We start from the raw sequence: 27,439 nt of genomic DNA, 5'->3' as shown, positions 1-27,439 counted from the left end.
CGACTGTCAGACATCTCTTCTGATCATTCCCTCTCTAATTGGCTGTTACCATGGCACATGTTCAGATCTCCATAAACTGGAAGCAGAAGGAGAACGAGAAGAAGGAAAGGAGAAGAGAGGAGAGGAAAGGAAAAAAAACTTTTTTTAAAGATTTTATTTATTTGAGAGAGAGAGAGCACAAGCCAAGGGGAGAGGCAGAGGGAGAAGCAGACTCCCCGCCAAGCAGGGAGCCCAATGCGGGGATCGATCTCAGGACCCCGGAATCATGACCCGAGCCAAAGGCAGATGCTTAACCAACTGAGCCACCCAGGCACCCAAGAAAAAAAATTTTTTAATAAATTTTTTAATATCTAAACCCTATTACACCTTTTCATGACAACCTCTTTCCTCTCTCAAGAGCCAAGAATATTGAGGTTATTGTCTACATTTGCTTCTCTAGCTCCTTATTTCCCAGTGATTCTTCAGCTACCGCAATCCTGCCTTTGCTGTCAACCATGGAAACTGTCCTCATCAAGTTACATCTTTGTTATTAAATTTAATTGCTACTTTTTATTATCATACTTGACCTCTCTAGCACTTGACACCAATGCCTCCCCTGTCTTCCACAAACCACAATATCTAGGTCTCCTCTATTAGTTCCTCCTTAGTATTCCCCATGAGTTCCTCTTATTCTGTTTATTTTTTAAATGTTAATAGTTTTCAAGATTCTGTGCTGAGTTTCTTCTATTCTCACTCTAAAAATTATTTATAAATTACTTCTTTTGGGGCACCTGGGTGACTGAGTCAGTTAAGTGTCTGCCTTCGGCTCCAGGTCATGATCCCCAGGTCCTGGGATCAAGCCCTACATCGGGCTCCCTGTTCAGTGGGAAGACTGCTTCTCTCTCTTCCCCTCACCCTGCTTGTGCTCTCTGTCTTGCTCTCTCTCTCTCTCAAGTAAATAAATAAAATATTTTAAAAAAGAATTTCTTCTAATTCTGTAACTATAGTTATCAGTTACATTTTAATAAGTCAAAAAAAACTATAATTATAAATCCAGTACAAATTTTTCTCTTTTATTCCAATTACGTACTGGGCATTTGAACCAATTTGATCCATGAACATTCCAAAATCAATATCTTTTTCCCTCATCTCCCAATCTCACAAATCCACTTCTCCTATATTCCTCATCTATGGATGCCACATCATCCACCCAGTTGCCTAAACCAGATACTGTGTATCTTCTCCAAGGTCCTAGTTCCCCTCTTATATGCAGTATCAACTCTTTTTTTATTCTGTTCTATTCTATTCTATTCTGTTTTGTGATATCTCTACAACAGATCCAATTCTACCCAACCCCACTATTCTTTTCAGGCAACAGACATAATTTGTCCCTGTGCCTTGAATCTTATTCTCTAGAAAGGCTTCCCTGAAATTCCTCCCCCAGCCAGTTTCTTCCTTTCACATTCTTATTCAAATCTGTACTCCTCATTCATAGCATGCATCACAATTGTAAATAAATGATTCATTATGTTGTTTGCCATTTGTGTCCCTCAAAAAATGTAAGCTCCCTGAGGGAACATAACACTCATAATATTTGTTGGATGAAGGAACAGATAAATCCTTCTTAAATCCATTTTCCACATTGCCACCAGCCTAATCTTTCTAAAACACAGTCATGTCACTCCACTGTATAAAACTTTTCAAGGGACTCCCACTGCCTTTAGCAATTGACTTTACATCTAAACCTTTTCAGCATGGAATACAAGATTCTCTATGACCTGGCTTGCTTACCTCTCCAGCTTTGTTTCTTATAATGAGTGATTGCTTAATATCACTGCTCTTCTTCAACCTTACTGCAGATAAATTAAATACTTCAAAAATGAAAAAGGAGAAAGAACACCCTTTTAGTACTTTATTCTCACATTAAGAGAACAAATGAATAAAGATTATTAAAGAAAGCAGCAGCCTTATTTCAAATAAACACCCTAAATTACCTAAATCACCTGGGATGCTTCTTTATTAAAAACCAAAGAATATTCCAGGTGAGTTAGAATTAAGTATAGCACACCCAGACAGAATTCCTTAACAGGAGTTACTTACCTAGTATTACTCACTTTGGACATCAGAATCTTAAAAAAAAAAAAGTGGTGTCCATTAGGTTTAGGCAGATAGATAGATAGATAGATAGATCAACATGTGGGAGGATTTCCTGAGAGTATAAAGGAATTTATTGAAAATAACTAAACTGGGGCACCTGGCTGGCTTAGATAGAGCATGAGACTCTTGATCTCCAGGTTGTGGGTTCAAGCCCCACGGTGGGTGTAGAGATTACTTAAAAATAAAAATCTTTAAAATAAAAAAAATTTTTTTTTTTTTTTTAAAGATTTATTTATTCATTTGAGAGAGCGAGAATGAGAGAGAGTACATGAGAGGGGGGAGGGTCAGAGGGAGAAGCAGGCTCCTCGCCGAGCAGGGAGCCCGATGCGGGACTCCAGGATCACGACCTGAGCCGAAGGCAGTCGCTTAACCAACTGAGCCACCCAGGCGCCCAAAATAAAAAAAAAATTTAAGAAAATAACTAAACCAACTCTAAAATGAGAATTATATAAAATTTGTTCCACATATCTAGGAAGGTAGATCTCTATGCCCTTTCTTCCCTAGTAATTGACCTCTAATTAACCCAAGACAGACTCCTAACAAATAATTTAATCAAACCCTTGCAAAAAGGTAGTTTCTAAACTTCTATTTTGTCATTACATAGCTAGAGGTATGCTGAAAAAGAAATATTTACTCAGTAAATGGTCAGCTTCCTATACTTCTAATAGACCCAAATCTGCATAATTCAAAATTGAGGAACAGGGTGGGAATTAAATGAAATACTCCATATATAATATCAATTATACCTTTGGGGAATAACTTGACTTCACAAATTTGACAATAAGAAAACATGTTTCTTCTTTCTTCTTTTTTTTTTTAAGATTTTTTATTTATTTGACACAGAGAGAGAGGGGGAGAGAGGGCAAGAGCAAGCACAAGCAGGGGGAGGGGCAGAGGGAGAAGCAGGCTCCCCGCTGAGCAGGGAGCCCAATGCGGGGCTCGATCCCAGGATCCTGGGATCATGACCCGAGCCGAAGGCAGCCGCTTAACCAACTGAGCCACCCAGGCGCCCCATGTTTCTTCTTTCTTAAATGTATAGTCTGTCTTGGAAGGAGTTTGTGTGGGTGATTTTGTTTTTTGGGAGGAAGGTGGGAGATTCAACAGTTATTTGCCAGACAAGTGAAAGAATAAAGAGAAGTCTACAACTCACACTGGTGGAAGCCTTAAAGAGGACCAATCTTGAGTGTCTGATCAGTTCTTCGGGGTTCTGGGGTACCAAGGTCTCTGGTACAGTCATTCTCACTCCCAAAGTGAGCTAAGGACTTAGAGCACCAACACCCACCAAAGACTCTCCTGCATGAGTCCTACCAAATTTCATTCTGAACAGATCCATTCAGATTTGGCTAATAATACTGCTGAGAAAGAAAGTGTGTATCTTGAGGGGAATGTCAACCCTCATGAGTAAAGACAGAATTACCTAAAAACTAAATGGGGAGTAGTTATGGTTTCATGAGTATATACTTATCCCCAAACTCATTGAGTTGTATATATTAAATATGTACAGCTTTAAATGTATATATATTACAGAAATAAATCCAAATACATCACTAATCACACATCAGAAAAAGAATATGAAACACTGTGGGCAGATTTAGAAAGTAATGCTCTTACTGGATGTTATACACAACTGATAAATTGTAGAACACTTCATCTGAGACTAATGATATACTGTATGTTGGCTAATTGAATTTAAATTTTAAAAAAATGAGGTGCCTGGGTGGCTCAGTCAGTTAAGTATCTGCGTTTTGCTCAGGTCATGATACCAGGGTCCTGAGATCAAGCCCCGCATCGGGCTCCCTGCTCAGTGAGGAGCCTGCTTCTCCTCCCCTCTCTGTCCCCCAGCTTGTGCTCTATCTCAAATAAATAAATAAAATCTTAAAGAAAGAAAGGAAAGAAGGAAGAAAGAAAGAAAAGAAAGGAAGTAATGGGGATGCCTGGGTGGCTAAGTCAGTTAAGTGTCTGCCTTCAGCTCAGGTCATGATCCCTGGGTCCTGGGATTGAGTCCCACATCAGGCTCCTTGCTCAGTGGGGAGCATGCTTCTGCCTCCACCTCTGCCTCTCCCCGCTGCTGTGCTCTCTCTCTCTCTCTCTGACACATAAATAAATAAATTAAAAAAAAAATAAGAAAGGAAGTAATGTTCTTGCAAAGAGGTCCAAATTTGAAGACAGAGGGAAAAAGAGTTGATGACAACTGTAAGGTAACTAGGCCATGGCAGATTCAATTTCTTACATGCTTTTCCTTTGAACATGAGGAAAAGTCACCTTTAGAAATAGGTTTTTTTGGGCACCTGGGTGGCTCAGTTGTTAATCGTCTGCCTTTGGCTTGGGTCGTGATCCCAGGGTCCTGGGATCGAGTCCTACATCAGGCTCCCTGCTTGGCGGGAAGCCTGCTTCTCCCTCTTCCACTCCCCCCTGCTTGTGTTCCTGCTCTCGCTGTCTCTCTCTCTCTGTCAAATAAATAATAAAATCCTTAAAAAAAAAAAAAAGAAATAGTTTTTTTTTTTCTCATCCCACACTATAATTTCCATTTGTCACCCAAACCCATCAGTAAAATCTAATACGCCCACACAGTCTTCTGTGTGGTTAATATGGAGAACAAAGGTGCAGGACAGTAAAGGGAAGTATGATTTGCCCACGTCTCATAAGTTTGGTACTTATAGGAACAGAGCTGTTACCACTCAAGAAAACTGGATTAGGAGGCAAAATTTGGCTCCTAATAGAGGTGGAGATGACGAGAAGGAGAACATGCTTTGGAGAACATTTACTGGACATAAACTTGAGAACAGATATGACACCCTCCTTTTTGACCCTCATATAGCGGCATAAGAGGACATGTAAGGAGAAGCAAAACTGGCACCTAAGTTATAGCAGTTACATTGAATGATCTAGAATGTGACATTCTCCCAGTTCTCACCAAGGTACTGGTGATCGCAATTAAGTGGCTTGGGTTAAAAGAACTGACTCTGGGCTTGGAGAATTTTCTTTTGTTTCCCTCAAGCTGTTGTGTCAAGATTTTTCTGAGATATTTTCATCTTCTTTTCAAGGCCTTTGCAGATGAGTCTTTGCTTATTAATCCTGGAATGACTGTGTAATACTCTGTTTTCCTCCCACTGGAATGATCTGATTCGTTATCCTATGTGCTTTCTTAAATAACCGCCTTCTCTAAGCAGAATTAGCATTCTTTGATCTGACTGCTTTATTCTGTTTGCTGTGACAATGGGAAACGTTTCAAAGGTTCTCTGGCTAAAAGAGACTATTTCAGCTGGAGTCCAAAATGAAAATACATCTAACACTTGGAGAGTGCCATTAAATGTCCTTCTGTAGTGGGTGCCATGATGACCACCTAGGCACTCACTATCTCAGGGCTCAGGCACTCACTCCTCAGCCCCAGTCTGTGTTGTCTACTCCTGGTTCATATCTGAGAACCTCCCAGGGAACTAGCCTCAGCTGAGGGAGCTGCCTTGACTCTGCACATGTTCCTCTCCCCACCTAGGATCAGCCTGCTTCAAAGTAGATACAAAGGCTTGGCCCCCTTGCCTTAATTGGGACAACGTTGAAGACCACCCCAGCTCCAGAACTCCTGCAGGATAGACTGAGATCATGGCAATCAGGTGGGCAGATCAACTTCTTTCTCTGTCTTCCTTCCTTTCTTATAAAACTTCTACATGCAACCATTCATCTCAGAGCCTGGAATCCAATCTAATGACTAATACTATTAAGGTTTAATGATCACTTCCTTTCCAATATCTTATGGGTTAGATAGATATACTGAAATTCATTAGATCCATTGAAATGTGGAAACAGAAATTAATAATTGAGGACAGAGCACCTGGGTGGCTCTGCCGGTTAAGTGTTTGCCTTCAGCTCAGGTCATGATCTCAGGGTCTCAGGATCGAGTCCCGCATCGGAGTCCCTGCTCAATGGGGACTCTCCCCCTCCCCCTGCTGGTGCTCTCTCACTCTCACTCTCTTTCAAATAAATAAAATCTTTAAATAAGAAAAAATGTAATAATTGAGGACAGATTCTGCCATTATAAAAGAAATACCTAATTCATAATTATTTAAATATTCCTCAAATTATTGGTCATTTTGCATTTAGTAATTTGTACTTATTCATGTATAGTTCTTTTAATAATGAGTTTATAGGGAAAATATGAATTCAGTGAAAAAAATGCACTGACTCAAGTTTTATTCAGTTTTGAATACTTCATTTGTCCTAGTTTTAGTGTAAAACATTTCTAGATAATTTGAAAAACCTTGTGCATAACTTGCCTTTGTTTTCATTCCAAAACTTTAGCTTCACTGTTAAATATGAAGATTGTTTTTTAATCTCAAGAGAAGCTTCAAGTATAACTCTGAGTTTATCTGCCCAGCATCCCTTCCTATGGAAAAATTTCCCATCCCTACAACTTATGGTCCTGATGGGGTGTCAGTCATGATGCTACTCTACCCCAAGGCATGAGCAGTGATCCAGGCTGGGCAATAAGAGTACTCTATCTCCTAGCATTTGAGTTTATGAGCTAAATAGGGTGAAAGGGACTCTTCCCTGGGATGGATATACACATGATGGAAAGAAAAAGGATATGGCCTTGAAGCTTCCTATAGCCAGCTTTGCCTCTGTGTGCCAAGATCTTGCCAAAAGAATGAAGCCAATACCCAGAGAGAAGCAAAGCCAAAAGATGATAGCATTTAAGCCCCTGGTTACAGAGAGGGGGTTCAGCCTGTCTTTTGGACTTCCCAATTATATAAGCCAATCAATTCTATTTTACTTGACTAGTGTGAGTTGAGTTTCTGTCACTTCAAAAGATACCTAACACAAAGTTTTACATCAGCACCTTTATACTCACAATCATCCCTCTGAGGACTCAATTTCCAGCATCTTTTTTCTAAGAACAAAAGCAAGGGCTACTACGTTCCACACTCAACTAGACTTTCCCAAATTTTTTCCCACCCTCTTCTAGCTATTTTCCTCATGTAGCCATAATACCTGGTAGTGGTAGTCAGCCGTTGCTTACATTTATTCATAAAGCAACACTTTACCATTTTGCAGCAAAGATCATTTCCCATTTTCAATGACAGACCAGTTTCTATTCCAGAGACATAAGTCCTGGTGTGCTACATTTTCTCTGACTTAATAATTTGTCTGTGTGCAAATGAGCTTTTGGACTATGAAAACGCAGCCAAAGCACCACGGTTTCCCTGATGGAAATTTTCTCAAATTGCTGACATATTGCTTAGGAAAAAATAGCCTCTGGAGTGCTAAATTTGCAAACTTCAATCTGTTGAGGCAGCAGATATCACATGCTTCATTAGAATAGTGAAGGGAAGTCAGTCATAGGACAATTAATTATGGAAACCTGCCACTCAAGTGCCTAATAAATAAGCATCCCCAAGACTCAGTGGTGCTGGCTTTTCATGCCATTTTCAATCGTTCCAAGAATCACGGTGACAAGATTAGTTCATCAAACAAGTGATTTTTGCAGCTCTAGAGTAAAATTATTCTACAAATGAAAAGCCCATGACTTCAGCTATAGAGCAAGTTTAGGTTGATGTTCAACGCATCTGTTAACTGCTGACATTTTTACAGGTGCTCAAGAAGTGTGAACATTGAGGCTCAAATAGAAGCACAAGCAGAACACACACAGTTGATCTCTCTCTGGTAGTCAACAAGGGAAGCTTTGTAGCTTATATAAAGCATGATTTTTACCCTATTTGCATAAGCAATTCTCGATTATAGAATCACAGGATGTTAGAATCAGGAAACACATAACAGATCATCTAGTGTAATTCCTTGAAATTGAGACTCAGGGAGGTGCAATGATTCACCTAAGATTTCACAGCTAGTGAATGACATAGCCAGGAGCAGGCAGGTCTGTTTCCTTACAGTTTGTCTGGAGCTACCTCACCACTTCTCTTCTGTAAACTGTTTCTTCACAATAAATCATTGGTTTGCTCCAACCTCTAGCTGTGATTTGGTGGCAAAACCATTAGACCTAGGATTAGAGTGCCAAGATTTAAGTCCTGGCCTCGACACTCTAGATTTATGATCTTGGGTCAAATCAGGTAAACTTTCTGAGCTCCATTTTCTGCATCTTCATCTTTAGATGAATAGAGGTATCTTATGGGGCTGTTACTAGAATTAAATAAAATAACACATAAAGCACTTTGGTAGACTATAAATCACTTTGCAAATACAAGGTAGAATTTATAACCAAACTGTAACCATGGTTAAAAGAAAAAAATCAATCATAGTAATCATCGGTAACTGTTCAGTACTGTTCTTGGCATAGTATTGAGGTAATTCTTCTACCAGAACTTTCCCAGAGGGTGAATCCCTATCGACAAGCAGTTTATATTCCAAAGAACAACAAAGGAACAAATGGATTTCTGTTCTTTGTCTAAGTCACAAAAGTCAGAATATTTTGCCTATTAAATGAAGATATGATGAATCTGGGAGGCTGTCATTTAAGATGCCTTGGGCTGTGGGTACCAGGAAGCCCTGACTCATAGTGTCTTAAACAATAGAGGTAGGACAACTTCAGCTATAGTTTGTCAGGGTCCCAGTTCAGCTTCTTAGCAATTCTCTTGGCTCTGCCCTTCTTCATATGTTGGCATCTTCCTCGGCTGGTAGCAGATGGCTGCAGCATTTCCAAGTATGTGATACTCGGAAATTTGATTAAAGTTGTTGAAAAGGTCTGTATCTTTAGTGTCACCTACTTAAAAGCAAAGAAGTTTTTCCAGAAGTCTTCAGCAGACCTGTCCCTGTATCTCTTTGGCCTGAAATGGATACCATAGAACTCCTCTGAATGGCTTAAGATAGTCAGAATACATTTGCCTGAGTGGCAGATGGAGCCAACTTTTCCTTGAGCTTAGGTTGTATGGTGAAGGGGTGGATACTTAAGCAAAATTAGGAAGGAGAGATGCAAAGAATTCTGATGCCATACTTTTCTCATTGTTCTGTGACTTCATCATTAGTAATGCCTCCTAGGCAGCAATTATCAATAAAGGTGATGGCCCTGGTAGAGGCAGAGGGGAACCTGTTTATTGATACCAGTTCAGTCTCTAGGTTTTCAATTGTGGAACAGTGAGAAGTACCTGGAAACTAAATCAGTTTGAGTTTTGTCAGCACTCTGTTTCTTTGTTGTATGTTACCTTGCTGTGTGGCATTTGGGTGAGAAGCATGCTGGAAAACAGAAGAGCAAGTTGTAAGTAATCATTACAAGTTTAGTGGGGAAAAAAAACCAGATTTTCAGAAATCTAGAAAGAAGAGCAGCATCAGTCTGGAAGACTGAGAAAAATAATTATCTGAGGTTGAGAAAATGGCATCAGATGGATCCAAGAATGGCATAGGAAATATGACTGAATACATGAAGAAGGTCAAGCAAAAAGCAGGAAATCAAAGAGCAAGGTTGGCAGGACAGTCCAAATGGAGAAAGACATTCACATTCAAAACAAGTTCAAGAAAATGTAAAAGCCAAAAGAAACCCACTTGAGAGCCTAATTTGGTTCTTGGGCTGCCAATCTGTGACTCTTGGTAGAAGAGTTGAGAAGAATCATTTGAAGATATCTAATTTCTAATATTCAAATGTAGAAACATTTGCAGAAGCCTAAAGTTTGATCATTTTTTCTAAAACATTTGTCCTTTATTTTGTGTTTAAATTTTCCATATATCCAATTCTTTTCCAAAAACCAATTCTATTGGGTTCTATTTCATTTGTATGGATTTCACATATAATATCAAATGTAAAGAGTTTCTCTAAATTATTATCCCAAAACGTCTAACATTTTCAAAACTGATTCTCAACATAAGTAAAACAGCTCCTATTCCTCAGCAGTAAGATTCTTAAGTACCCGGGCAATTCAATCATCTTGTTTTATTTCTATTCGAGTGGCAGCGGATCTAGCAGGAATTCAATGTGCTTTTGTTCTATCCAGTGTATCAAAGATGGCTGCTTTCCATCTCTCCTCTAAGCATTCTGAGCTGTATATGCCAACCACATGCAAACAAAGAGAGTGGATGATTTCCTACACCATTTTATAGAGGGTTTTGCTTTGCAGGCATAGTGCTAAGAGTCACCCTGAAGCTCAGCTTTGCAATCTTATTTCCTCTCATCCTATTCTTGCCCCCAAATTGAATTACCATAAAAGACAACTGAAGTCACTTTCTCAAGCATGTCAGGAGACCAACAAGATGACTGCATAAATGTCAAAATAAGTCAGTGTTCATAAATGCATTGAGACAGGGCAAATGTACCTGAATCTATTTTTGGCTGGTGAAAACTCTTAACCATTTTTGGCAGTGTGAACAGTCACGCACATGCAAGCTCAGCTCAATGCAAACACTGGCAGTAGCCTTGATTCGTTTCCATGGTTTCAAATCACTGCAGATGACAGCCGTGATGCAGCTTACAGTGATGTCTCCTGGGAAAACCCTGGTTGCGATACCCTCCTTCTCGAGCTCCCTTTAAGAAATACTGTTACAAAACCAGCAATTCTGATTTTCTGAGGTTGGTTTTTTGGTTTTTTTTTAATCACTACTTTAAGTGCTTGATATGTATTTGATTATGGTGTAGAGAGAAAAAGAGTTTGGGTTAGGTTAATGAAATATCTAAGTGTTAAGGAGGAAAAATGTTAAGTTTTGAATTTCAAGATTGAAGCACTTAGTGGCCTCCTCTTATGTTAACTGGCTGATTCTCCTGACTCAATAATCATCACTGATATTTTTTTATTGTTTGTTTATTTGAGAGAGAGAGCACAAGCAGGGTGGGGGAAGCAGCAGAGGGAGACGGAGAAGCAGAGGGAGAGGGAGAAACAGACTCCCGCTGAGTAGGGAGCCCGATCCCAGAACCCTGGGATCATGACCTGAGCCGAAGGCAGACACTTAACCAACTGAGCCACCCAGTCGTCCCTATCATCACTGATATTTAATGACATCTCAATGTGCCCACTCCTGTCTTTTGTTTGGATGGTATTTTACTATGTAATTATTCACTTTGGTCAGTTGAAAACATTTAAATGGAACATTACCAGATAAGTCAAATACCTAAGGCAATCTTTAAGAAATTTAAGGAGTCACAATCAAAGTTAGATGTATTCATTATAATGAGGGTAGCAAGGAAAAAAAGAATTTCTTATGATGAAGATAGGAAAGAAACTTTTTTTGAATTCTAGACCCACCACTTCCTGCCATAGTAAATTTGTGAGAGACATTTGCAGAATGGATACTCTACAAAAATATACACTTTATTCTATAGGGCTTTGGCTAAAAACTCCTATGAGACTCTCACTCTTATGTAGTGGGTTGAATAGTGTCCCCCAAAACTTTAGATCCACTCAGAACCTTGGAAGATCATTCTATTTGGAAATAAGGTCTTTGTAAATGTAATTAACTCAGATGAGGTCATACTGAAGCAGGGTATTGGGGCTCTAAATCCAATCACATTTGTCCTTATAAGAAAAGGAGACACATGAGGAAGAAGTCCATGTGATAACAGAGGCAGATATTGGAGTGGCAGGTGTTGGAGCTCCATGCCAAAGAACACTGAAGATCACCAGCAACCACCAGTAGCTACAAGAGAGGCATGAAACAGATTCTCCCTCAGAGCCTCCAGAAGGAACCAAACTTATCAACACCTTGATTTCAGACTTCTGGCCTCCCAAACTATGAGAAAATAAATTCCTATTGTTTTATGTCACCCAGTTTGTGGTACGTTGTTATAGTAGCTCTAGGAAATTAATGCACCTTATAGGGGGCTAAGCCACGTATATCCCACAAGGAGTCCCTTTACCCATATTCCTAAGGCCTAGACTAAAAGTTGGCTCTCTTGGCTCCTTTCTGTAAGCCTACAGCCTACCTTTAGCCACCAAGGTCTTCTACCCCCACAGCATGACCAACTCAAAGAAAAAGTTTTTTTCTTAAAGTCTTGAGCATAGGCAGCGTAATAGTCCATCCCATGCCTTCATTCCCACTAGATTCCACCTTGACCCAGAAAAAGAGCTAAGGATCCTATCCAGATCAGAAGCTTCACCCATCCTAAGGCCTTCTTATGATATCAGCTAAATGGGAATTTAGAGAAAGAAGGAATTTAAAGAGCAGTCCAAATTAAAAAAAGGGTTTTTACCTCTTTATTTTTTTTTAATTTTATTTGTTAAAATGTAAAATTGACATATGACATCATCTTGACTTCAGGTGTACAAAATAATGATTTGTATATATTGCCAAGTAATCACCACAGTAAATCTAGTTACTATCTGTTCCTATACAAAGTTAAACTTGGGACATCTGGGTGGCTCAGTTAGTTAAGCATCTGCTTTCAAGCTCAGGTCATGATCCCAGGGCCTGGGATCTAGTCCCACATCTGGCCCATTGCTCGACGGGGAGCCTGTTTCTCCTTCTGCTTGCCATTCCCCCTGCTTGTGCTCTCTCTCTCTATTACTAATTAATAAAATCTTTAAAAAAAAAAGTTAACCTTTAGGATTTACTCTATTGACAACTTTCAAGTATGCACTACAATATTATTGACTATAGTTACCATACTGTACATTATATCCCATGACTAATTTATTCTATAAACAGAAGCTTATACTTCTTGACCCCCTTCACCCATTTCATCCACTCCCCATCCTCCCTCCCCTCTAGCAACTACTCTGTATGAGTTTTGTTCTGTTTTGATTTTATTTGTTTGTTTTGTGTTTTAGATTCCACATATAAGTGAAATCATACAATATTTATCTTTCTCTGTCTTGCTTATCATAATACCCTCAAAGTCCATCCATGTTGTCACAGATAGCAAGATTTCATTCTTTTCTATGGCTGAGTAGTATTCCATAATATATATATATGTATTAGTAGTATTCCATAATATATTATATATTATATTAATAATTAATAATATTTTATATATGTATTAGTATTCCATAATATATTATATATTATATTAATAATTAATAATATTTTATATATATGTATTAGTAGTATTCCATAATATATATTATATTAATAATTAATATTTTATATATATATTAGTAGTATTCCATAATATATTATATATTATATTAATAATTAATAATATTTTATATATATTAGTAGTATTCCATAATATATTATATATTATATTAATAATTAATAATATTTTATATATATAGTAGTAGTATTCCATAATATATATTATATTAATAATTAATAATATTTTATATATATATATATCCCACATCTTCTTTAGACGTCATCCATCAGTAGACATTTAGGTTGTTTCCATATCTTTGCTATTATAAATAATGCTGCAGTGAATATAGGGGTACATATATCTTTCCAAATTAGTGTTTCATTTTCTTCAGATAAATACCCAGAAGTGGAATTGCTGGATCATATCGTAGCTCCATTTTTAACTTTTTGAGAATCCTCCATACTGCTTTCCAGAGTGGCTGCACCACTTTACATTCCCACCAACAGTAGGCCATTGTCTTCTTTTCTCCACTTCCTCACCAACACTTGTTTCTCATCTTTTTGATAATAGCCATTCCAACAGGCATGAGGTGATATCTCATTGTGATTTTGATCTGCATTTCCCTGGCGATTAGTGATGCTGAGCATCTTTCCATGTGACTATTGGCCATCTGTATTCTTCTTTGGAAAAAAATGTCTAGTCAGCTCCTCTGCCCATTCTGTAATTGAATTATTTGGTTTGTTTGTTGGTTGCTATTGAGTTGTGTGAGTTCATTATATATTTTGGATATTAACCACTGGGGTTAGCGTAACTTGAAGAGAGTAGTTTCCATGCAGTGATGGCAAATACCTGTTGCCATTGTTATAAGAGAAAAGGAAAGGAGAGAAATTGATGACAGGGAATAATAATACTTTTAAGAAGGAGATTTGCTGCAAAAGGGAACAAGGAAATTGAGTGTTAGTTGTTGAGGGAAGTGGAGTCAAGATACTTTTTTTTATAAGCTAACTGGAATGATCCAGTAAAAAATGAAAAAAATGATAATGTAGGAGAAAGAGGAGAGAATTTCTGGAATGTTGTTCTTGAGCAGACAAGAGGGGATGGCATCTAATGACAAGTGAAGAAGCCAGCTTTAGATAGGAAGATGGGTGGTTCATCTGCAGGAACAGGTAAGAAGGCAGAGGAGGTGCTAATGCTTTTAAGTAAGTAGATGCACTGGTGGAAGTCTATGCAAGTTTTCTTCTGATCGGTTCCATTTCTCAGTAAAGGAGGAAGTTACAGTCATCAGCTGAGCATAGGAGAGATGTTGAGATTTAAGTAAAATGAGGAAAGTCCCCATATAATCACCTCAAAAAGAGAGATGAAATGGCCTATGGATGTATAGAATGCCTACCTAATAGAATTAAGAGCCCACTTGAGGTTCATGATCAGAATTTCAAGGGAAACAAGGTAACTTGGTTTAGTGTTTTTTTTCCACCAAATCAGATGCAGGTTCAGAATAGCCGCGATTTGGACTTAACCAGAATGTAGTTTTGCCAAAAGAATAGCACAAAGAGAAGGGCAAAAGAATTAAGGGTGTATGCAAGAGAGAGCCTGTAATAACTGACCATGAAACTTAGGCTGGGAAATGAGAAAATAAGGATATCAAAAAAAAAGGAAAATTGGAAATGTTGTGGGATTGATGGAAATGAGGGCTCCAGTGGAGTCAAAAGATTGCTGGAATTAGAATTCTGGAAGGAGCCAGACGGGGGAGATAAGAGGTGGTGTTCAGAGAGTGAAGGGCATGAAATTCGGGTTAAAGAGATGCAATTATTGGTGATAATAAATGTCAAGGGTATGATCGCAGCACTGAGTGGCTTGAGGGCAAGACTAGAGAATATTGGTGAAGAGGAAGACTTCAAAGCCCTGAGTGACCAGGGCGCTCTGCATTGAAATAGTCAAGAATTGAAACTAGAGTTGTGTAGGAGTAAATAACATTACTTGGGAGTTAAAATTACGAAGAAATGATGGGTGTTGACAGTAATGATGAGTCATATAATTTGATGACATGAGATCCAAAAACAGCAAGTTTTAAGGAGGAAAGAGGAAGAATGAAAGAGGCAATGGTGAACAAGGAAGACAAAACCTACCCAAGCTCAAGACTCAGTGGGAGGAAGAAATAGCAACTGCTATAGGGCAGTGGAGAAAGTCACATTTTCGTTAGAGCAAGAAGGTAAAAGAAATGTTTAAAATCTAGATTGAGGACATAAATTACATAAATTACACTGTGGGCAATGTGGAAAGGTTTCCAGAGTTGGAGAGTGTGGCAAAAGGACACAGAGTCTACAGGTGAGTAGAGTCAGGGGGATAGGGAAGACGTGGGAGTCTGTGGAGTTTTATGGTACATAAATAGGTATAAAGAGCATGATGGGCATCATGCTTTATTTGTCCATTCCTTTCCATATCCACGTTTGCTCCCTCTTTATCAATTCTCTGTGTTATAGCAAGTGTGATCTTATAAAAATGCAAATTTGACCATATCCTTCCCCTTCTTAAACTTCTTTAATGGCTTCTATTAATTTTAGTATGAAGACTAAAATCCTTAGTGTAATTCACAAAACTCTGCACAAGCACCCCTCTCAGCTCTCCAGACTCAACACATGCATTTGCTTTGTGCACCCCAGTCATACTGCCTTTTTCACGTTCTGAAACACTAAATTCTTTCCTGTCTCACAGACTCTCTACTTCCTTCTGTCTACAGTACTTCCCTCCACACACAAACCCCAGGTTTTGCCTTCTTAACTCCCACTTGTCCCTCAGATTTCAGCTCAAACTGTAACTCAGATAGGTCAGGTTCTCCTGTTTGATAATCTCATAGAAATCTTTGCTTTCACAGCACTTACAACGGTTCGCAAATACGTATTTGTGATTATCTGGTTCACGTCTGTCAACCTCACTAGAGTAAATCCCATGAAGACAAAGATAATATCTGTTGTTTTTACCATTACATGCCCAGAACCTCATTAACCTGATGCTTAGTATATGTTCAATAAATATTTATTTATTTATTTTTTAAAGATTTTATTTATTTGACAGAGAGAGACACAGCGAGAGAGGGAACACAAGCAGGGGGAGTGGGAGAGGGAGAAGCAGGCTTCCCGTGGAGCAGAGAGCCTGGTGCGGGGCTCGATCCCAGGACCCTGGTATCATGACCTGAGCTGAAGGCAGATGCTTAACGACTGAGCCACCCAGGCGCCCCAGTTTCCTGTCTTTAAAATGAGAATAAATAACAATAATTTTTATCCTAGGAATCTTGTTTGGATTAGATGATTTTAAAAGAACTAAAACAGTCTCTGGAACAATAGTTGAGCTTGGTAAATGATAGCTTCTATGATTGTAATTTTAATTGAGTTCATATTTCTCTCAATATTTAAAAGAAGTATTTTATTTATTTATTTTAAAGATTTTATTTATTTATTTGACAGAGAGACACAGCGAGAGAGGGAACACAAGCAGGGGGAGTGGGAGAGGGAGAAGCAGGCTTCCCGCAGAGCAGGGAGCCCGATGCGGGGCTCAATCCCAGGACCCTGGGATCATGACCTGAGCCAAAGGCAGACGCTTAACGACTGAGCCACCCAGGCACCCCAATAAATATTTATTAAATGACTTGATCTAGAGGCCACGGTCTCCAGCACTACGAGGCCGATGTCATTAGCCTCATTAGCCATTGACATTCATGTCAATGTTCCTCCTTATTAATAATCTGATGGTAGAGAAGCATTAGGAATAAGATTTCAGCTTTCCTTAGAAAACAAAATTTCTTAATATCTAAAAAGCTCTTACAAATGAATAAAGAAAATATTAACACAGCAATAGAATAATGGGCTAAATACACAACAGGTACTTCATTAGCAAAGAAATACAAATGGCCATCAAACACACAAAAGATTAACTCCACTGATAATCAAGGAGCATGGAAACACAAAGTATGTCATTGCTGCAGAGATAAGAACTACATGTATTTTTATATTTTTATTGAAATTACTGTCAATTTTTTTAAATAATTAAAAACTACTAGTAAACATTGATAGTTTTTACATATAGAAATGAACAGAGAAAGAAATTCATTGTCTACTAATGCTGTCCTGGGAGTGGCCTAGAGCTCCCACTTACAAGAACTTTAAAATTAATTAATTAATTTTTTTAAATGGATGAAATGAGCAAAGTACCAACAAAATAGTAAGGAATTCCCAGACCAAAAGAAAAAAAGAAAAGAACAGTTTAAGAGAGATAAGAACACATGAAGATGTTTTTGCCAAACTCTGAAAATTTTAACTTTCATTTTTATGGCCTCCCAGGTCAGCAGGAATAAAATTCAAAGCCCTGTCTCCCATAAAATAATTCAATTGGAGACCCTTCCCACAAAGATCCTTGGGACTCCAAAGGGTTATACACCATGATAAGAGAGACCATACTTAGATCAGCCTTGCATCATTTTGTAGTCCAGGTTTGAATAACTTGGGTAGTCCAGGAAACCCTGGGTCTTCAACATAGAATAAGGGGCACCTGGGTGGCTAAGCAGTTAAGTGGCTACCTTCGGCTCAGGTCATGATCCCAGGGTCCTGGGATCGAGCCCCGCATCCCCGCATCGGGCTCCCTACTTAGTGGGGAGCCTGCTTCTCCCTCTCCCTCTGCTTGCTGCTCCCCTACTCTCTCTCCATCAAGTAAATAAATAAAATCTTAAAAAAAAAAAAAAAAGAATAAGGCTCTTCCAAACTTGCTGAGCCTTTAGGTACTGCCATAAGCAATGTAAACTGGAAGAAAACTTCATCCTAGGACTCGAAACATTCTTACAAATAACTTTTCAAGAACGATGAGGTAAGAAACACATCCATGCATCCATGCGCATGCACACACACAGACAGCTTGAGCAAGAACTAACAGAAACCACAAAAATTAAAAACAGACTTCAGATATTGGAATTATCAGACTCATTATGTAGTAGCATAACCTTATATCAAATAACCTTATTATCAAAATCCAAGCAATGTAGTATGAGAAAGGCAAAAAGGAGACCGGTGTTACTGACAGATACTTGAGGCACAAATTCCAAATAACAATAGAGTCCAGTAATACATAAAAATACATACTATAGCAGGACTGAATTAGGTTTATCCAAGAAATGTAAGGTGGGTTTAACAATGGAAATATCTAAGTGTTGAGATCAGAAATACTCAGGCATTTCATAGATAAGACTCTTCCTCCGGACGTTCTTCAATAAATTCTATGACTCTATTGTATCTGCACTTCTAGAGCTGGCTGTTCCTTTTTGATTAACTCCTTGCTTTACATAAGTATATTTAATTATGTTATAGCAGAGATTACAAAGTAGAGACTTAGGGTCAGGTTCAGCCCACAGATTGTTTTATTTGGCCTGAGATGTTTTAAAGAAACTGAAGCCCACATTTACAAACTGAGAAACTTCAATAAATTTAGATTTTTGGTGTCTCTCAAAAAAAAAAAAAAAAAAAAAGCCAAACAGAAATATCTGGCAATACTAGCCCATTTCTACCTGGAAGTAATCAGCTACAGCTGAGGAATAGCTGTTCCCTTTAGATAGGGTGTCCTCTCCTGTTTGCTAGAGTCTCTGCCACTCCGGCCAAGTGTCATTCACCATTAATCTGTGTATGTTCTTTCTTCCCCCTTCTTAGAGTAAACTTGAGAGAAAAAAATAAAACTTGTTGTTCTAGCTCTCAGATGGAGAAAACTGGACAAAGAATGGTCTATATGTCAAGAAAAATGGAGGAAAGCACGTATATTGGTGGAAGTGGAGACTATCACTTTGTGGTTACTACACCATTATCTGGTCACCTTCACTCCTTCACATTACTCACCTAGCTCGGTATGTGTTATGTTAGTGACCTCTGAGTTGGTAACAACCAAATGGCCTGGAAACAGTCTGTTTCATTCTAGGAACTTTCCAAATTCATACTCTGTTATGTGTTGGCCTTACAATTTAATTTTCAGAATGCAATCTTAGTTCTCTAATTCCCAAGTTCCTGGAAAGCACCTCACTAGCCCCCAAATGCTAATAGAACTTAAAAGTTGCAATTGCTACTTATTATCTATCTTGAACCTTAACATAAATACAGCTAACACCTCAGTTCTCTTTTCTACTCTTGTTTCCTCCTCCCAAAATAAGCTGTTACTGAATCTTAAAAAAGAAAAAAGTTGACAGGAATGTTCACTCTGTGACCACAAAATATAATAGTAAGCTGGTATCTCAAGTGTAAGTCAATTCTCATAAACATTTGTCCAAACTACATAAACATTATTACTGCATATGGGGCAAAATAGACTTATTCTAAGACTGTTTTGTCTATTCACTGGTAACAATTACTTATCATAATGTTGTCCCTGCTCTTTGAGGAAGTTATCACCAGTGAGATTTATAACCTCCCAAGGCTAATACCCAGTCCAAGCTCACAGAGCAAGACCATGTCTTTGCATTCATGTATCCCCAAAACAGAATTAAATCTCACTCTGAGTAGATGCTTAATAATACCTTTTGATTGAATGAATTAATGAATGAACAAGAAGACATTCAAGCCCATCTTCAATCTTACTTCTTCTATTATAATACTATCATGTGGTATTTATAGTAGGGCTTCTGTCTTGACATATACTGATGCCAAAATATATCATCCAAAATTCTTTAAATGATAATTCTACCACAAGTCTCCAGAACTGTCTACATTTATTTAAATATGTATCCAGAAAGGAGTTGATTTTCCTTTTTGTGAATAAAGATTGTGTATAAAAATGACTAGATTTCAAATTGGAGGTGCTGTGTCAGAATAGTTTATACAGATGGTTCCCAACTTAATAATGCTTCAACTTACAATTTTTCAACTCTTCAATGGTACAAAAGTGATATGCATTCAGTAGAAACTATACTTCAAATTTAGAATTTTGATCTTTTCCTGGGCTGGTAATATGCAGTATGATGCTCTCTTGTGATGCTGGGCAGCTCCCAGTCAGCCACGCAATTATGAGGGTTAGGCCAACTGTGGGCTAATGTAAGTGTTCTGAGCACATTCAAGGTAGGCTAAGCTATGATGTTTAGTAGTTTAGGTGTATTAAATGCATTTTAGACTTAGAATATTTTCAACTTACAATAGGTTTATCATCGTAAGCTGAGGAAGATCTGTACTAGCTTACACTCTTAATACCATCTTAGAGGTTAAAATTAGCAAAAGGACTGCCTCAAGATAATAATACAAATTAGATGTATAAGTTTTTAAGGTTGTCAGTGCAGGAGGCTGAGAGATCCCCAAAGCATAGGGATAAAAGCTTAGGAAATGTAACCAAACTTTTTCTAAATATCATCTGTGTTTTAAAAGAAAAGAAAGTGTGTGATTTCTTATGTTTAGACTCAACATAAGATTTCTTATGTTTAGACTCAACCATGAGAGACAGCAAGAGAGGGCCAGAAGTGTTTGTGCCTAATACAACAAAGCTTTAATTTTAATTTGTTTTAGGGGTGGGAACGTACATGAAATTTGTTTGCTAAGTGCTATTTGAAATTCATAAGAAAGGACAAAGTACCTTTCTGCAGATAACACAACATAGGCCAAGATCATACAATAGTTAATAGCACAGCAGGACCAGAATCCCAGGTCTCCAAAGTCCAAGTCTGGTAGTCTGCTCTCCCACATACTGCACCATGAGGTTACAATTTGAGAATAAACTGGTATGCAGGAAGTTTAGTGTCTTACCTGTGACATTGTGTTTGCCAACTTCAAGAAAGTTGGCAAGAATGTATAGTTCGTAGAATGATAGCAGAGGCTAGAGTGGCCAAGTTACTCATGGAAAATATAACGAGGCTACTTAGGTTGACACACCATTGTTTTTTATTGCAAATATTAATGCAAGTAAATTTTGGCCTAAAATCTGAAAGAGTGACTGCATCACCCAAGGCGGTCACTGTATTAGCAACACAACTACCCCAATAACAATCCTGTGTGCTCTAAGAGAAACACTTCCCACATCACCTTAAGTGTGCAGGGCATCCCAAATATGTAAGTTAGATATAAACTATTTCAGGCAGGCATGCGATATTAAGGAAGGTCATAGTGGCCATATTAGACCAGAAACACTGATTCCTCACACATAGGCATTACATAGGTTATAGAAAATATATATAGAAAATTCATGAGGAAGCCAGATAAAAATAAAATTGAAATAAAATGAATATAAACTTAAATTACAACATATTTGAGAACATTTTTTGATATGAGAAGGGGAGTAGGAAGATATCAACCAGAAAAGTGATCACTATGGAGTTTAAAATTTTGTCATTGTGTCTCTAGTAATGTGTAGAAGGATGCAGTAACATTTTGGCCAAGAGGTGTGTAGTGTACCAGGCAGATCTGGTTAGTGTCTAGTATGGCAAAACATCTAATAGGTTATCACAGCCAGTATCTCTAAAAAACAAATAATTTCCTTTGGACCAGTTCTATAGTCATCCTACCTTCTGGTCTTAATTTGGTTTCCTTGGTAAATTTATCTGCCAGGGAGAGAATGTACTGATAGGTTGATAGAAATGTCTGGTCTGCTTGGCAGTTATAATAGTAAAGTAAATTAGTAAATTGTCTTTCAGGTGTACATTAGTCTCTAAGTTTTATTAAGTTGTCTCAACTACCCAGTGTCCTTATCACCTTCAGTGAGTGTACACTCAATGCCTCAAATCATAAGCTGAAAGGGCAGACCTTGGACTTTGGTAACTTCACTAGGAGACACAGCCTGGGAGGTCCAACCTGGATAGCTTGTTAGTCTCTTATCAAAATCATTATAATTACCAGCCCACAGAGAGCCACTGGATCCCAGAGCTCACCATTACCACTTACTCTATGCATTCCTTAATAATTCAGTGAAGGTAATTAATGTCTCCTCTAGAGCTTCTAATAAATTCAGAGATAAGGTAGTTTTTTTTTTACCAAGAACCTCCACTTTTTGTTTCTGTCTATAAGGCAACTTTCACCCCTAAGAATGAGGGAAGGCAGGGGTGGAGGAGGGAAGAAGGGAGAGAGGGAAGCAAGGTAGGAGAGAGGGGGTTGATAGTGTGGATGGGAGGGAGGAAGGAAAGGAGGGAGGGAGGGACAGAGGGAGGGAGAGAAGAATTCAGGACCCAGTTAGTTGGGTTTGAATCCTAGGTCTACTGCTTACAGAGCTGTGTGAACTTGAGTAAATTACTTACTGTTTTAGTGCTTTAGTATCCTCATATGAAAATGGGAATAACAGGATGTATTTCATATCTTGTGAAGATTAGAGTTAATATGCAAAAATACTTAGAACAGTGCCTGGCACATTGTGAATGGTTTTGCATTTTCTTTCTCCCTCCCTCCCTCCATCTCTTTCTAATTTTCTTTTATTTTTAATTCTTTAATTTTTTTTTTATATTTTAAGTAGGCTCCATGCCCAACATGGGGCTTGAACTCACGATCCTGAGTTTGAGTCACATGCTCCACTGACTGAGCCAGCCAGGCACCTGCTGCATTTTATTTTATTTTTTTTATATTTAAATTCAATTAGCCAACATATAGTACATCATTAGTTTTTGATGTAGTGTTCAATGATTCATTAGCTGCATACAACACCCAGTGCTCATCACATCACATGCCCTCCTTAATGCCCATCACCCAGTTACCCCATACCCCCATCCACCTCCCTTTCTACAACCCTCAGTTTGTTTCCCGGAGTCAAGAGTTTCTCATGGTTTGTCTTCCTCTATGATTTCTTCCCATTCAGTTTTCCTTACCTTCCCCTATGATCCTCTGCACTATTTCTTATATTCCACATATGAGTGAAACCATATGATAATTGTCTTTCTCTGATTGACTTATTTCACTTAGCATAATACCCTCCAATTCCATCCATGTCGATGCAAATGGTATGTATTCATCCTTTTTAATGGCTGAGTAATATTCCGTTGTATATATGAACCACAACTTCTTTATCCATTCATCTGTTGAAGGACATCTCAGTCCTTCCACAGTTCGGCTATCGTGGACATTGCTGTTATGAACATTGGGGTGCAGGTGCCCCTTTTTTCACTACATCTGTATGTTTGGGGTAAATACCCAGGAGTGCAATTGCTGGGTCATAGGGTAGCTCTATTTTTAACTTCTTGAGGAACTGCCATACTGTTTTCCAGAGTGGCTCTACCAGCTTGCATTCCCACCAACAGTGTAAGAGGTTCCTCTTTCTCCACATCCTCACCAACATTTGTTGTTCCATGTCCTGTTAACTTTAGCCACTCTAACTGGTGTAAGGTGGTATCTCATTGTGGTTTTGATTTGTATTTCCCTGATGACAAGTGATGTGGAGCATTATTTCATATGTCTGTTGGCCATTTGTACGTCTTCCTTGGAGAAGTGTCTGTTCATGTCTTCTGCCCATATCTTCACTGGATTATTTGTTTTTTTGGTGTTGAGTTTGCTAAGTTCTTTATACATCTTGGATACCAGCCCTTTATCTGATATGTCATTTGCAAATATCTTCTCCCATTCCATAGGTTGCCTTTTAGTTTTGTTGACTGTTTCCTTTGCCGTGCAGAAACTTTTTATCTTGATGAAGCCCCAGTAGTTCATTTTCGTTTTTGTTTCCCTTGCCTCTAGAGATGTGTCTTGCAAGAAGTTGCTGTGGCAAAGGTCAAAGAGGTTACTGTCTGTGTTCTCCTTTAGGATTTTGATGGATTTCTGTCTCACATTTAGGTCTTTCATGCATTTTGAGTTTATCTTTGTGTATGGTGTAAGAGAATGGTCCAGTTTCATTCTTCTGCGTGTGGTTGTCCAATTTTCCCAGCACCATTTATTCTAATCAATTTTCTAAACCTACTAATTCTAATGCTACTGAAACTGCAAAAATCCTAAGATCAATTTCTTAAGTGCAGAAAATATAGTACAATATCCACTGATTATGAAAACAGTATTTCCATAAATATAACAAATGAGCCTGTGCTTGTTAAATTTGAATGTGCACAGGAATTAACTAGGCATCTTGTTAAAATGCAGATTCTAATTTCATTGGCCTGGGATTCTGCATTTCTAACAAGTTCCGAGGTGATGCTGACACTGCTGGTCTGAAGACCACAATTTTGAATAACCTGGTTATAGATGACTTGATTTAAATACATACATACATATATACATACATAAGATGAACAAAGTAAAATAAAATATTTTTAATGCTAGGGATGGAGCTAGAGACTATTATGCTAAGTGATATAAGTCAGAGAAAGATAAATACCATAGGATTGCACTCATATGTGGAATTTAAGAAACAAACAAATGAACATGGGGAAAAAAGAGAGAGAGGCAAACCATAAAACAGATTATTAACTATAGAGAACAAACGGAGGGTTGCTAGAGGGAAGTAGGTGGGTGATTGGTTAAATGGGTAATGGGTATTAAGGAGGGCACTTGTGATGGGCACTGGGTGTTATATGTAAGTGATGAATCACTAAATTCTACTCCTGAAACTAATATTACACTATATGTTAACTAACTGGAATTTAAATAAAAACTTGAAAATACAAAAAATTAATTAAAAAATAAACTGCTATGAGAATAGCCACCAGTGGGGAGTACCCCATAAACACCAGTATTATTGCTAGGAAGACATAGGTATGCCTTAGATTACACAATAATTATATTGCTCAAATGTATGTGTTATACATGTATATATATATATATACATATATATATATGCTGCATTTTTGTTTTGTTCATATTTAAATGCATTTAGGGAGCATCTTATTGAAAGAAATCCTGACAATACTTTTGTCACAAGAATAATTGGCTAACTTATTGATATGGTTTAGAACACAAAAGTAATATATTCTGGTAGGAAAAAATTCTATCATGTCAGAAACCTGTAACTTTAAAATGGAAAATTCCCCCTTCCACTTCTAAGCCCCTGGGCTACTAACTGTTAAGAATCTCATGTGATACTTTCAAATATTTTTCTGTTTTCATGTATGCACGTAAGAGTTTTCTTCAGAAAATGTATTTATACTATACCACTATAGTGTAGCTTTCCTTTTCCTCAAAAAAGGATCACAGACGTCCTTCCATTTAATACATAGAAATTTATCTCATTATCTTCAGTGATTTGCATAGTATTCCAACATACTATAACTTATTTTCCCATTCCCTCTTGCTATGCTTTTAGGTTGTCTCCAATTATTTGCTATTACAAATAACGCTATGATGAATCTTCTTATACGTCTTTATATAGTTGTGTGAATACATATGTAATATGGTTCTTGGAAATGAAATTATTGTAAGGACATGTACCATCTAGATTTTGAGAATTGCTAAATTGCTTTTCAAAAAGACTTCTACCACTGGTCCATCAGCCTGCCCATTTATGCCCACACTGTAAAGTGGATGTTTAGAAGCATTTCAATTTCTTGATAATCTGACAGGAAAAAGGCATCTCTTTAAATTTTGATTTGTATTTTCTCGATCACTAGTGGATTTACCATCTTTTACCATGTCACTAGCCATTGTTTAACACCTTCTGTGAATTGCCTGTTCATATCACCTGCCAATTTTTCTCCTGGGGGAGAGCTCTCTGTATATTAGATATTAATTATATTTCTAATATACATATTACATTTTGTTATGTATGATGAAATTTTGTTGTCTCGCTTTTAAGTTTTTGTGGTGTTTGTTGTACAGAAATTTCTATACAGTCAAGTGTTTCTCTTCTGGATTCTTTTTTTTTTTTATGTTTTATTGCTTGCTTAGGAAGCTTTTCTCTATCCTGAAATAATAAAATATCCTCCCATATTTTTCTAATAACTTCATTGTTTTAGTTTTCATGTTTACTTCTTTAATCATGGTATATGTCAAATTGTTTTTAAAATATACTTGCATGAGACTTTTCCCACTAATTTTATGGTTTAGTCAATACTATACTACATTGCTACAAGAAAGTGTTATATAAGTTTATGTAGAATATCTGGATAGCCTAAAAAAGCACATAGGCCAGTGGTCCTAGCATTTCCTACATGTAATTTTTATTCAACCTATTTTCATATTAAAAATCAAATCAAAATCACCCCAAATCAACTTTCATAAACCATTTAACTATCACACATTATTAAAAATTAATATTCAGAATTACTGCATGTTGATTCTGCCTGTATGCAATCCTCTTTTGTAGTGCTAAGTCAGTACTACAGAGAAAATTCTCTTCATTTAGATCTCTGCTTCAGTATCATCTCTTTAAAGGTATTTTTCATGGCCATCCCATCAAACCTCACCTCCCTCCATTCTTTTGGCCTGCTGTTTTTTTTATAGTTCTTACCAGTACTTGAAAAATTGTATTATACAGGCTTGCCTATTGCCTCTCACCTTGAGGGCAGGGTCTTGATCTCCAGCATCTAGAACAACTCAGATATATGTTGGATAAATTATCAAAGAAAGTTCTTAAGACATTAATATAAAGTCAAAAATAAAAAGTACTAGGTATGCTAGAAGTGGTGACTCTTTGACCTCTCAGTCATTGGATTTAAGCCAATTAATCACATGTTAAGGAAAAGAACAAATTGAAGACATTCATATTTGACAGATGTAGGAATTCATGTCAGTTTAAAAAATAAATTCCTCCCCCAAAATCAAACTATCCAGTTTGCCCATTTTATTTCTATGCTTTATTCCACACTACTAGGGCCTTGTTAAATACAATAGAGCATACTTATATAATGGAATACTAAGCAACCATTTAAAAAAAGATGGGATACAAGCATATTTATTAATATGAGAAGTTTGTGGGGGGGGAAGCATGCAACAAAATATTTAATTGTAATCCCTCTTTCATAAAAGCAAAAATATCTATTACATGTGTGAGTGTAAACATTCTCTGGTGAGATATACATCAGAACGCTAACAGTGATTATCTCTGGGTAATAGGATTAGATTTTATTTTCATATGTTTTCTCTGTATTTTCTCATTTCTCTAAAATAAACATGTATTACTTCTGTAAAAAGAAAAAATTGTTACTGTAGAAGAATGTAATAATGTGTGATTGAGTGGACTTGCCAGCCCCCTCCTAGAATGCCTTCCTAATCTGCAGAGACTGCAAAGCTAAAAACTCACTTCCTAGATTCCCTTGCAGAAAATCTAATGTAAGTTTTGAAAGTCAAAAGGCGGAGGCCATCTGACTGTTGCTTTAGCTATTCTGAGTGGCAGAATTTATTCTAAGTGGCTTTCACTATTCTGAGTGCTTAGCCGTGGAGAGGTTGAATTTTCCTACAGTTCTAGTATATATATATGTATATACTATATACATATATATATATATTTTTTAAA

General features: G+C 37.5%; 1 long non-coding RNA gene across 1 annotated transcript in view; it reads left to right on the top strand.

The window, feature by feature from the left end:
* Window positions 1-27,439, top strand: part of LOC145722363 (uncharacterized) — a 49,645-nt gene that overhangs the window by 10,859 nt on the left and 11,347 nt on the right. Inside the window, exon 2 of the long non-coding RNA XR_014146579.1 lies at window positions 5,630-5,747. This is a non-coding gene — a long non-coding RNA (uncharacterized LOC145722363). The remainder of the gene's footprint in view (window positions 1-5,629; window positions 5,748-27,439) is intronic.

This window comes from Leptonychotes weddellii, chromosome 6, assembly GCF_054177405.1.
Source record: "Leptonychotes weddellii isolate Sample4059 chromosome 6, ASM5417740v2, whole genome shotgun sequence".
Classification (NCBI taxonomy): Eukaryota; Metazoa; Chordata; class Mammalia; order Carnivora; family Phocidae; genus Leptonychotes; species Leptonychotes weddellii.
The sequence above is the reverse complement of the archived record's forward strand: the minus strand, read 5'-3'. Positions and strand labels throughout refer to the sequence as shown.